This window comes from Symphalangus syndactylus, chromosome 3, assembly GCF_028878055.3.
Source record: "Symphalangus syndactylus isolate Jambi chromosome 3, NHGRI_mSymSyn1-v2.1_pri, whole genome shotgun sequence".
Lineage (NCBI taxonomy): Eukaryota > Metazoa > Chordata > Mammalia > Primates > Hylobatidae > Symphalangus > Symphalangus syndactylus.
This window is the reverse complement of record NC_072425.2, coordinates 60361137-60373487: the sequence shown is the minus strand read 5'-3', so window position 1 is coordinate 60373487 and position 12351 is coordinate 60361137.

Sequence of the window (12351 nt, the reverse complement as noted above, 5' to 3'; positions counted from 1 at the left end):
TCCTGACCTCAGGTGATCCGCCCGTCTTGGCCTCCCAAAATGCCGGGATTATAGGCAGAAGCCACCATACCTGGCCCCAAATGGAGCTTTTAAATTTGACAGCTGTTACCCTAGAAAAGCAGATCTTTATCACTCCAGCTTCTTAATTTTGGTAAGAAAAAGGAACTTTAAGGACTCCACTATGATACGTTTTCCAGAAAAAGTCACTAGTACATTAATACAGTTGTTAAGGAAATGTAAGTCTGTTGGCTTGGGATTTTTCCTTTCTACCACAGCACCGAAGTCTTGGGAGACAAATTGATTTAGCAAGGAAATCTAGCAATCTGCAAAAGAATCCAGAAGGGTAAATAACTTAGACCCTTTTCTCTCACTGAGGTTTATTGATAGAAAAAAGTCAAATGCCAGCCAGATGTGGTGACTCACACCTGTAATCCCAGCTCTTTTGGAGGCCAAGGTGGGTGGATCACTTGAGTGCAGGAGTTCGAGGCCAGCCTGAGCAACATGGGGAAACCTTGTCTCTACCCAAAACACAAAAAATTAGGTGGATGTGGTGGCATGTGTGAGTGGTCCCAGCTACTAGGGAGGCTGAGGTGGGAGGATCGTCTGAGCCCAGGAGGCAGAGAGATTCCAGTGAGGTGAGACCATGCCACTGCACTCCAGCCTGTGAGAAAAAGTGAGACCCCCCCTGTTCCCCCTCCCACCCAAAAAGTCAAATTCCTGCTTATGTTCAAGGCATTTAAGCACTAAAAGTAGTATACACAAGAATAAAACATGCTTCCTTCACTAAACGTTGAGATAAATCAAAACTGTGTGTGTCTGGGATTTTTGTTTTTGTTTTTTTAAGTGTGTCTACAAGATGCTGAGAATACAAAAAGTGAGTTGGGCTGGCCGTGGTGACTCAGGCCTGTAATCCCAGCACTTGAGGATCACTTGAGCCCAGGAATTCGAGACCATCCTGGGCAACATGACAAAACCCTGTCTCTACAGAAAAAAAAGAAAAAGAAAAAATTAGCCAGGTGGCTGGAGCCTGTAGTCCCAGCTACTCCCGGAGGCTGAGGTGGGAGGATCCCTTGAGCCTGGGAGGCGGAGGTTGCAGTGAGCTGAAATGGCACCACTGCACTCCAGCCTGGGCAACCCACTGTCTCAAAAAAAAAAAAAAAAAAAGGTGAGTTCTTCACCTACTGAACATGGTTTTCCTGCTTTTTCCTTCCCAATAGATACTGCGGCCGGGCGCGGTGGCTCACGCTTGTAATCCCAGCACTTTGGGAGGCCGAGGCGGGCGGATCACGAGGTCAGGAGATCGAGACCACGGTGAAACCCCGTCTCTACTAAAAATACAAAAAAAAATGAGCCGGGCGTGGTGGCGGGCGCCTGTAGTCCCAGCTACTCGGAGAGGCTGAGGCAGGAGAATGGCGTGAACCCGGGAGGCGGAGCTTGCAGTGAGCCGAGATTGCGCCACTGCACTCCAGCCTGGGCGACAGAGCGAGACTCCGTCTCAAAAAAAAAAAAAAAAAAAAAGATACCGCGATACTGTTTAGGAATCCCTCTCTCAACCGCAGTCCCTTGTAGCTTAGTTTAGCATCCTCAGACTCAAGGGTAGTCAGGACTGGTAATGTCACCCTCTTGCCAGCAACTGGATTAGGTTTATGCATATTTCCCAGTTCACCTCGGTGAGTTGCAAGATTTGCAGAATGCTTGCAGAAAAGGTTTTCCTCACTCTTCCAGGAGAACTTCCAGAAGTGATTCAGGCTCCCTCTGGACCTGATTGACCTTGAATGTAAGGCCTGGAATTGCTGCAGTCCTTTTGATGGCAACCTTAGTTTGTTTTTTTGTTTTGTTTTGTTTGAGATGGAGTCTCGCTCTGTCGCCCAGGCTAGAGTGCAGTGGCGCGATCTCGGCTCACTGCAAGCTCCACCTCCCGGGTTCATGCCATTCTCCTGCCTCAGCCCCCACGCCCCGGTTCTATCAACCGCCCCCACGCCCATTGAGCCAGGATGGTCTCGATTTCCTGACCTCATGATCTGCCCGCCTCGGCCTCCCAAAGTGCTGGGATTACAGGCATGAGCCACCGCGCCCGGCCTTGGTTTTTTTTTGTTTTTTTTTTGAGACGGGGTCTCGCTCTGTCACCTAGGCTGGAGTGCAATGGCGCGATCTCCACTCACTGTAACCTCCGCCTCCCGGGTTCAGGCCATTCTCTCCTGCCTCAGCCTCCCGAGTAGCTGGGATTACAGGCGCCCGCCACCATGCCCGGCTAATATTTTGTATTTTTTTAGTAGAGACGGGGGTTTCACGATGTTAGCCAGGATGGCCTCTATCTCCTGACCTCGTGATCCGCCCGCCTCGGCCTCCCGGCAACCTGAGTTTAAAGTTAACACATGGGGAAGGGTAAGGCCAAAAAAGATAAATAAACGGACTTTAGTAATGGGATTACATCAAGTTTTCAATCTGTCCTACTTTGGGATTTTTTTTTTTTTTTTTTTTTTTTTTTTTTGAGACAGAATCTCCCTCTGTCGCCAGGCTGGAGTGCAGTGGCGGGATCTGGGCTCACTGCAACATCCACCTCCTGGGTTCAAGCGATTCTCCTGCCTCCGCCTCCCGAGTAGCTGGGACTACAGGCGGGTGCCACCACACCCAGCTAATTTTTGTATTTTTAGTAGAGACGGGGTTTCACCATGTTGGCCAGGATGGTCTTGATCTCTTGACCTCGTGATCCGCCCGCCTTTGCCTCCCAAAGTGGTGGGATTACAGGTGTGAACCACCGTACCCGGCCCCCCCGGTTACTTTTGGGTCTTTAGTTGTGTGAGTTAATAAACTTCCTTCTAAGGCCAGGCACAGTGGCTCACGCCTGTAATCCCAGCACTTTGGGAGGCCGAGGTGGGGGGATCACCTGAGGTCAGAAGTTCGAGAGCAGCCTGGCCTACATGGTGAAACACCGTCTCTACTAAAAATACATTAAAAAGTTAGACAGGGCCGGGCGCGGTGGCTCACGCTTGTAATCCCAGCACTTTGGGAGGCCGAGGCGGGCAGATCACGAGGTCAGGAGATCGAGACCACGGTGAAACCCCGTCTCTAATAAAAATACAAAAAAAATTAGCCGGGCGTGGTGGTGGGCGCCTATAGTCCCAGCTACTCGGAGAGGCTGAGGCAGGAGAATGGCATGAACCCGGGAGGCGGAGCTTGCAGTGAGCCGAGATTGCGCCACTGCACTCCAGCCTGGGCGACAGAGCGAGACTCCGTCTCAAAAAAAAAAAAAAAAAAAAAAGTTAGGTGTGGTGGCGCACACCTGTAATCCCAGCTACTTGCGAGGCTGAGGCAGGAGAATCACTTGAACCAGGAGGTAGAGGTTGCAGTGAGCCAAGATCGTGTCATTGCACTCCAGCCTGGGCAACAAGAGTGAGAGTGTCTCAAAATAAATAAATAAACAAACAAACAAACAAACAAACTTCTAGTTTGAAGCAGTTTTAAGTTGGGTTTTCTCTTATTTCAAATGAAAGTAATCTTACACAATCTTACACAGGGAGCAAAGACAGAAATGGTATCTGACATCTTAATGATTGGGTGGGTAAGGTTAACAATCGAGTGTCTGGGTAGGATTGTACTTGAAGCAACAGAAAGCCAGAAAATAATGACTAAACAAAAAAGTTATTGTTTTTCTCACAATAAGAAGTCTGGACGTAGGTACTACAGGGCTGGTGAGAATGTCAGCAAAGATCTAGGCTCCTCACTTTCCTGCCTTACCACCCCTATCATGTGGCTTTTGTCTTTATGGTTGTAAAATGACTATATACTTAAGAAAATGAGAGCAGCAAAAAGCCAAAGCAACATGTCAGCTGAGTATGTTTCTTTTGAAAATCTTTGGCAGAAGCTGTACCCTGTAGGCATAGGCTTTATTTATTTACTTGAAACAGGGTCTTACTCTGTCACACAGACTGGAGTGCAGTGGTGCAGTCATAGCTCACTGCAGCCTTGACCTCCCCAGCTCAAGTGATCCTCCTGAGTAGCTGGGACTACAGGCATGTACCATTGCACCCAGCTAATTTTTAAATTTTTTGTAGAGATGGGGTCTGCTGTGTTGCCCAGGTTGCCTTCTAACTCTTGGGCTCAAGCAATCTGCCTGCCTCGGCCTCAGAAAGTGCTGGAATTACAGGTGTGAGCTACTATGCCTTGCAGGGGTAGGCTTTTGAAGAGATAGTGATGACCTCTAAATAACCTCTAAGCTTGCATTTTAAAGGTTAACAAAGGAGGAAGACATGATCAATGATGTGTCCGTATAACATTCCCCCCCTTGAACAGTATCCAAGTTAGATTATTCCAATCATCAAGAGAGTCATCATTTTTGATTAGCTAAATTACATGTCAAGCTCTTGGGAATGATTATTGCTATAGCTTCTATTTTCTATGATAGGCTATAGCATTAAAGAAATGGAGGGTCAGCCAGGTGTGGTGGCTCATGCCTGTAATCCCAGCACTTTGGGAGGCCGAGGTGGGCTGATCATTTGAGCTCAGGAGTTTGAGACCAACCTCAACAACATAGTGAGACCCTGTCTGTACAAAAAACAATAAAAAAAATTATCTAGGTGTGGTGGCATGTGCCTATAGTCTCAGCTTCTTAGGCGTCTGAGGCAAGAGGATCGCTTGAGCCCAAGAGGTCGAGGCTGCAGTGAGCTGTGTTCGTGCCACTGCACTCCAGCCTGGGCAACAGAGGAAGTTGCAAAAGTTGCCTAGAGCAGTGGATGGACAATAGACATCGCTAGTGGGGAGGACATAGTTTCCCATATATGCTCAAAGAGTTACGCATAGAAGTGAAATGGATTTTGTGGAGGTAAGACATCTCTTATTTTTATTTCTCTTTATATACACAAAATGACAGACTGAATCCCCATGAAGCCATAGCAGAAAAGAGATATGGCTCACTACAGTGTAATTTTTATGTTCCTTTTCTTCTTGATTTACCCACATTTAGCATTAAGATTGAGCACTTCCTTGAAATTCTCAGTTGGCTTGCAGAGCATTTATATTATCCTGGTTTTCTTAGTGTCATTGAAATCTCTTCCTACTCTCTCCTTACTGAGTTTGGAATGTTTCCTATTTATAGGGAACATATTTATATGACTTAGGGATAGAATGGTATCTTTCTGTGAAAATCATGCCTATTAATTACTTCAATTTCTGATTTAAAATATTAAATTACAATGGAATAAATCTATTGTTTCTCATTATATATCATTAACATTATTACTACAGTTCAAAACCAGTTACAGTTTTTTGAACCATATTTTGCTTTTTTTTTTTTTTTTTTAGAAAGAGTCTCTGTGGCCCAGGCTGGAGTGCAGTGGTGTGATCTCAGCTCACTCAGCTCACTGCAACCTCCACCTCCTGGGTTCAAGCAATTCTCCTGCCTCAGCCTCCTGAGTAGCTTGGGATTACACACATGTGCCACCATGCCTGGCTAATTTTTGTATTTTTAGTAGAGATGGGGTTTCACCATGTTGGCCAGACTGGTCTCAAACTCCTGAACTCGTGATCCGCCTGCCTTGGCCTCCCAAAGTGCTGGTATTACAGGCATGAGCCACTGTGCCCGGCCCATATTTTGCTTTTAATTAGTGAAGTTAATATTTCCTACTTAGGAGGAAGAGCTAAGTATTATTTTAAAACAGTACAAAAAAAAACAGGTACAAAGGATTATTTAACTTGGATTCCCTTGAAAACAGAACCTGGGGCAGGGGTTAAGTGCTGATATTTAATCTATGAGGTGCAATCTTTGGGCGTGGACATTGAGGGGGACACTGTATTGTCCTGCCACTGCTTAATGGTGAGCTCAGAGAGACACAGCTAGTCACTCAGTAGGAGTGCTGGCACAGTTATTGGGGAAGTCTCTCGACAAACTTTCTGGACAAACTGCCTCAGGGCAGTTTTTGAGAGGAAGGAAAACAAATTCCCATTGGTTAGAGTTTACCCCACAGGAAGTTAACTCCTCCATAATTCCAGGTTGCATCATCCATCTCCTTTGGTGGTTACTCAGGAAGTCATATCCCTGTGAGGTGTGGCATTTTATCCAAGTCTGAAAGTGAAAGAAAAGCCAGAAACCCTAGGTATGGGCTGGGCATGGTGGCTCACACCTGTAATCCCAGCACTATAGGAGGCCGAGGCTGGCGAATCGTCTTGAGTCCATCAGTTCAACACCAGCCTGGGCAACATGGTGAAACCCCATCTCTACAAAAAATTTTAAAAAGTTAGCTGGGCGTGGTGGCATGCACCTCTAGTCCCTGCTACTCAGGAGGCTGAGGCAGGAGGATGGCTTGAGGCTGGGAGGCAAAGGTTGCAGTGAGCAGAGATCCTGCCACTGTACTCCAGCCTGGGCAACAAAGTGAGATCCTATCTAAAAAAAAAAAAAAGAGCCCAGGTATGTTACTCATTGTCCTCCCTGTTCAACCTTGAGGTAGAGCCTGGCACTTTCTAGGAAATGACTGATCAGCCCCAGACATGGCATAACTATGGTCTAGTGAAACTGGTTGGCAGCAGTGGCAGCTGAGGTGGAGCAAGAGCTGTCATCCATTATTTTGTTGCTGTCCTCCCTTAAATTAGCAATGCTGCCTGTATAAGATAAACCTCTTTGATTGAAGGGCTGCATGTAATAGCAACTGAATGGCTAAGCAAAATAAAAAAAAAAAATTTAAGGCCGGGTGGGGTGGCTCATGCCTGTAATCTCAGCACTTTGGGAGTCCAAGGTGGGCGGATCATGAGGTCAGATGTGAGACCATCCTGGCTAACACGGTGAAACCCTGTCTCTACTAAAAATACAAAAAATTAGCCGGGCGTGGTGGCATGTGCCTGTAGTCCCAGCTACTCGGGAGGCGGAGGCAGGAGAATCGCTTGAACCTGGGAGACGGAGGTTGCAGTGAGCTGATATTGTGCCACTGCACTCCAGCCTGGACGACAGAGCAAGACTGTCTCCAAAAAAAAAAAAAAAATTTAATTGGCAAATAAAATTATATGTACTTATGTACAACATGATGTTTTGAAGTATATTTGCATCGTGGAATGTTTAAATCTAGCTAATTAGTAAATGCATTACCTCACAGTTATTATTTTTGTGGTGAGAGGAATGTTTTGAAAGTTTATGAGAAAGCTCACACGATGGAAGAGAAGGCTGGGTAACCAGACTCATAAACAGAAAACAGGCAGCTTTAGAGTATTGAGAGCAGAAACTGCCCAAAGTTCTCTTCTAATTAGTGCTATTTAAAAAATGAACTATAGGCTGGGCATGGTGGCTCATGCCTGTAATCCTAGCACTTTGGGAGGCCAAGGCAGGCAGATTAACTGAGTTTAGGAGTTCAAGACCAGTCTGTGCTGGGTGTGGTGGCTCACGCCTGTAATCCCAGCACTTTGGGAGGCGGGGGCGGGCAGATCACCTGAGGGGTCAGGAGTTTGAGACCAGCCTGGCCAACATGGTGAAACCCCGTCTGTACTAAAAATACAAAAATTAGCCGGGTCTGGTGGCGCCTGCCTGTAATCCCAGCTACTTGGGAGGCTGAGGCAGGAGAATTGCTTGAATCCCAGAGGCGGAGGTTGCAGTGAGCCAAGATTGTGCCATTGCACTCCAGCCTGGGCAACAAGAGCGAAACTCCATCTCAAAAAAGAAAAAAAAAAAAAAAAGACCAGCCTGGCCAACATGGTGAAACTGTATCTCTACTGAAAAAAAAAAAAAAAAAAAAAAAAAGGCCGGGCACAGTGGCTCACGCCTGTAATCCCAACACTTTGGGAAGCCAAGGTGGGCAGATCACGAGGTCAGGAGATGGAGACCATCCTGGCTTACACGGTGAAACCCTGTCTCTACTAAAAATACAAAAAAATTAGCTGGGCATGGTGGCGGACACCTGTAGTCCCAGCTACTTGGGAGGCTGAGGCAGGAGAATGGCAAGAACCCGGGAGGCGGAGCTTGCAGTGAGCGGAGATCACACCACTGCACTCCAGCCTGGGTGACAGAGCAAGACTCTGTCTCAAAAAAAAAAAAAAAAAAAAAAAAAAATTAGCTGGGTGTGGCGGCTGTAGTTCCTGTAGTCCCAGCTACTCCGGAGGCTGAGGCAGGCGAATCACTTGAACCTGGCAGGTGGAGGTTGCGGTGCGCCGAGATGCCACTGTACTGCAGCCTGGGTGACAGAGGGAGACTGTCTCAAAAAACAAAAAACCCAAAAAAACCTATAAGCATTACAGCTTGCTTGCATCATTCTCAAGATTGAAAATCCCAGGAGAAAGAGTCTGGTTGGCCAAGCCTAAATCAAATGCCCACCCTCTGGGGTGACAAAATAACCCGTAAGGACCAGGATTTCTTTCTCCTCAAGCCTATGTACAATGGAGAGAGAAAAACTCCACAAGGAAAACTGTGTGCAATTAGAAAGGGGAAACTGACGTGGTATTAACAAGATGTCCATTATAATTCACCCTTTAGCTGTTCAGCATTCAAGAATTTTCTCATGTACTTTCAGAAATACTAGTATAATGCAGTTATTCTTCATAAAAAGTTTCTCACCTCCTCTTCTGAGGGAGACAACCCAGTCTCATTATTTGCTGCATCACAATCAAGTCCAGGATATGTGGTTGATGTACCTTTCTGCTTTAGCTTCAGCTTAACTGTGTTAGATCAAGTCCTAGAAGCAGTCTAAGCCAGGGTTTTTTGTGCAATTGATTCACTTCGAGAGTGCTCTCAGTTGAAGCAGAATGAGGAAAGGAGCACAGGGCAGGGAAAATTGGTCAAACCATGATGCAGTCTCAGCAGTGTCAGCCTGATCCCGAGTTCCGGAGTCTGAACTATACACAGAATTGGTACCAATTTGAGACACAAAGTATGAATAAATGATCTGAAGGCTCATTCCAAGTGAGATCACCTCCACCTAGAATTTATGGTTTGATAGCATTAGTCTTAACTCTCCTGTTTCTTGGGAATCCCGGGGTCTGTAAATTCCTAGATATGCCTTGTGAGTTTTCTCATAAATTCCCATTCCCACTGATAGCAGAAAAAAACTGGTCTTTTTATTTGAGTTGGAGTTTTTCTCTTGTTGCCCAGGCTGGAGTGCAGTGGCACAATCTCGGCTCACTGCAACCTCCGCCTCCCAGATTCAAGCAATTCTTCTGCCTCAGCCTCCCGAGCAGCTGGGATTACAGGTGTGCACCACCAAAGCTAGTATAACTGGCACTCAATTCAGTGGTCTCTCCATGACTATTTCGCCTTGGCTTTCACTGGTACTGCAAATCTTTTGCTATTCTGCCATCTCTATCCAGCCACTAGCTGGGCTGCTATGCAGTAACCTATCTTTCACCATAATGACCCCATCACAAGCCCCATTGGTTCTCAAGTGATGTCCCTCTTACGACATCTGGGAATCAAAGGAACTTCTGTGGGGTGTTTGTGTCTGTAATCTCAGATCATCTCCATGCCAAACGTATATCTCTTGGTCTTCTGTGCTTTCTATCCCATGTGGTCATAGAACACTTTGAGGGTTTCAAACTAGAAGTGAGGCAAGTGCCTTGTTTTTGAGCTTTTGGCGTCCTTTTCAACCCATCTGAAGTTTCTGCTCTCTCATTAATCATCTCCCACTGCTCTTGCCCCAGGCTGAAATATAAGGTGGTCTCTGGGGATGGCCTGAGCACCACTGCACTCCAGCCTGGGTGACACAGCCAGACCATCTTAAAAAAAAAAATTCTCCTTTTTTTGGTTCTCTTTAACATAAAAACTTACTGGATTGAAACAGGGTCTGTCACCCAGGCTGTAGTGCAGTAGTGCCATCAAGGTTCACTGCAGCCTTCACTTCCCGGGCTCAGGCGATCCTCCCACCTCAAGCTTCCTAACTGGGACTACAGGTGTGTGCCACCATGCTTGGCTGATTTTTTGTAGAGATGGGGTTTCACCATATTGCCCAGGCTGTCTCAAACTCTTGGGCTCAAGCCATCTGTCCACCTTAGCCCCCAAAATGTTGGGGTTACAAGTGTGAGCCACCGCACGAGGCTGATTAAATTTACTTCGAATCACAGCAATCTGAAGCAATTCATTACATAATTCACATGGAACGATAGCAATTGGGTACTAAAAAAACTTAAAACTAATGAAAGGGTTTTTTAAAAGAAAATTTTGCCGTTTGGTTTCTTGATTTTCTTTGCTATTACATCAGATTTAGTATTTTACATTATATGTCTCAGTACAATAAAACAAAGGCAAACAAAATTTGAATTCATTAATAGTAGGGAAAGGTTTTAAATTCTTGAGATAACTAGTACAACTTGGTTTCCGTCTGTTGGCATTTTGGTAATTAACGTTCAAAAAGTTAGGCTAAATTTTTGAAACTAAGTCAGCATTATGCACCAGTAACTTCTTACAAAATTGGCTCAATATTCCATTTAATTAAAGAGCTTATGTTCACTTCTCCCACCCTTTGTGAAAATTCTCCCAACCTGTCCCAATTCTCACCCAAATTTTAAATACCATTTACCAATCAATAGCAGTGGCAATGCAAAAGGCCCCTCTCCCTCCCAAAGCTGTATATCAAAGATATCAATGCCAGATATTCTTCAATCCATTAAGTCTTCAGTAGAATGTGTTTAAGGTCTGAAATTATTGGAAAATGCAAAAGTGAAAACATTTGCAGCTAATAGTCCACGTGTTTACATAACTCATTTACAGGTAACAGATAAAAGCTTTGGAAGCCAGTGTTCTCTCCAGGGATGCTTTCCTCCAGTAGGATTAACAATTTGACTGAAGTGTTGTCATTTTTCCTTAGGGGTAAAGGCTCATTTCACCCTGAGCAACCCCAACTCACCCACACTGGGGAAACCATACTACAGGTAGCATTCACTAGTTTTAAGTGATATTTTTACATTTATTTCATATTCTTCGTTAATCAAAAGATCACTCTACGCCCCTCCCCAAACTGTCACTCAACTCTAATTCCCTTAAAAGACATTATTCTGTTATACTATTAATACTTACATGAATTCTAGAACTGCCCAACTGTTACTTTTATTATACACAAGCCTCTGACCTAAATTCAATAATTACACTCATGACTCCTTTCCTATATAGTTGTTCATCTGTTTTGAGAAAGGAGGATTGCTTGTGCCCAGAAGATGGAGGTTGCAGTGAGCCAAGATTATGCCACTGCACTCCAGACTGGGAAAAAGAGCAAGACACTGTCTCAAAAAACAAAACTAGAAGTTTTCAAGCTTTCTGGACAGCTGGAGGTTAATTAGTAGTATTTCAGGAATATGGGCCGGGAACCATACTCTGCAGTTATTTTACATTATCTCCGATATTCTCAAACATCAAGCTAAAGCTATTTGAGAGAAAGGAACCAAGTAACTCACTCAAAATTTCTCATAGGTAATGAGGAAAGCTCTGGCTGACTATAAGAAAAAAAAAATTGGATGACTAGGCTCTCATTTTGCTAAATTACCACTTTAATAAATTATGAGCCCAACTACCACCCCTGCCAGCTTTCACTTATAAATGCTAGAAAAACACTTCACACAAAAAAATATATAAGATTACTATATTTCCTTTTAAGAGGAACGTTTCAACAAATTTTACAGGTGTCAATCAACCCTTGTTCAAATTGGGCACACATCAACTCTAGCATCATGGGTGTTTTATTTATTTGGAAGTGAATTTTAACTATCAATACAAATGCCAAGATACTACACAAAACATCCACAGGAACTTTTTTCATCTTTTTTTTGAATTGTACACAAACATTTCCTACATAATCCAACATACAACAGAGAAATGGTACATCTTTTTCTTTCAATTTGCATACAATGGAAAAACAAGTATATATATATTTTACAAAGTTTAACTAATAAGACACTAGAGCAAGTTGACAGTTTAAGTCTATAGGTGAGAAATTATCTAATAAAAATAATCAATTTTTTTCAGCATTAGTCACTTCCATAACCAAGTGTTATTCTGATTAATAAAACTTGCTGCCAATCAGAATTCTGGTATATACTCATACCATTACTCAACTTGTAGTACTGCTCCCCACCTTAGTTCTTCACAACTAACATAGAAAATTGTTGAAAAAGTAGGGGCAAGCATTTGCAAAAACAAACAAAAAATCCCCAGCTTATTATAAGCATGAATATGTATGATGGAATTTCTTCCCAGCAATAGACTTCCAAACCATCAAGAAATCACCAGAACTAAGTTTGCCGTTATTTTGCCTATGTCCAACAAGAGATGCACTTATATGTCCAACAGAGGAGCTGAAAATTAAACTTAGTGTTTAGTTTGGGGGTGGGTTGGGAAATTCAGCCACCATTTAAAAATGACTGTCTTAAAAAAAAAAAAATGACCACCAAAAA